The sequence below is a fragment of the Calidris pugnax genome, unplaced genomic scaffold (genome assembly GCF_001431845.1).
Source record: "Calidris pugnax isolate Ruff unplaced genomic scaffold, ASM143184v1 scaffold300, whole genome shotgun sequence".
Taxonomy (NCBI): Eukaryota; Metazoa; Chordata; class Aves; order Charadriiformes; family Scolopacidae; genus Calidris; species Calidris pugnax.
In genome coordinates, this window is record NW_015091014.1 from 442,363 (window position 1) to 442,654 (window position 292).

At 64.4% G+C, this 292-nt stretch overlaps 1 protein-coding gene across 1 annotated transcript in view; it reads left to right on the plus strand.

The window, feature by feature from the left end:
• Positions 1-292, plus strand: part of POU6F1 (POU class 6 homeobox 1) — a 16,396-nt gene that overhangs the window by 7,828 nt on the left and 8,276 nt on the right. The gene's annotated exons all lie outside the window — the stretch shown is intronic.

Consider the following 292-nt stretch of genomic DNA (forward strand, 5'->3'; position numbering starts at 1 on the left):
GGGAGAAGAGGAAGGTGGGGGTGAGGATGGGGAAAGGGAGGAAGGCAGCGCAGAGGGGCGGTGGGGTGTGAGGTCCAGGTGGGATTTGGGGTCTCTGGGGGTGGCACCCCATTGCAGTGGGGTGTGAGAGCAATTGGGGGTCAGTGCCCCCCCCCGGTGATACCCAGGGCAGGATTGATGCCTTTCCCTGCAAAAAGGAGCTCCCACGAGGGACAGAGCTTGTCCTGGGGGTGATTCTTAGACAGGGGAGGTGATGGGGCCCCCAGGGGTGCCCCCCACCCTCTAGGGTGGT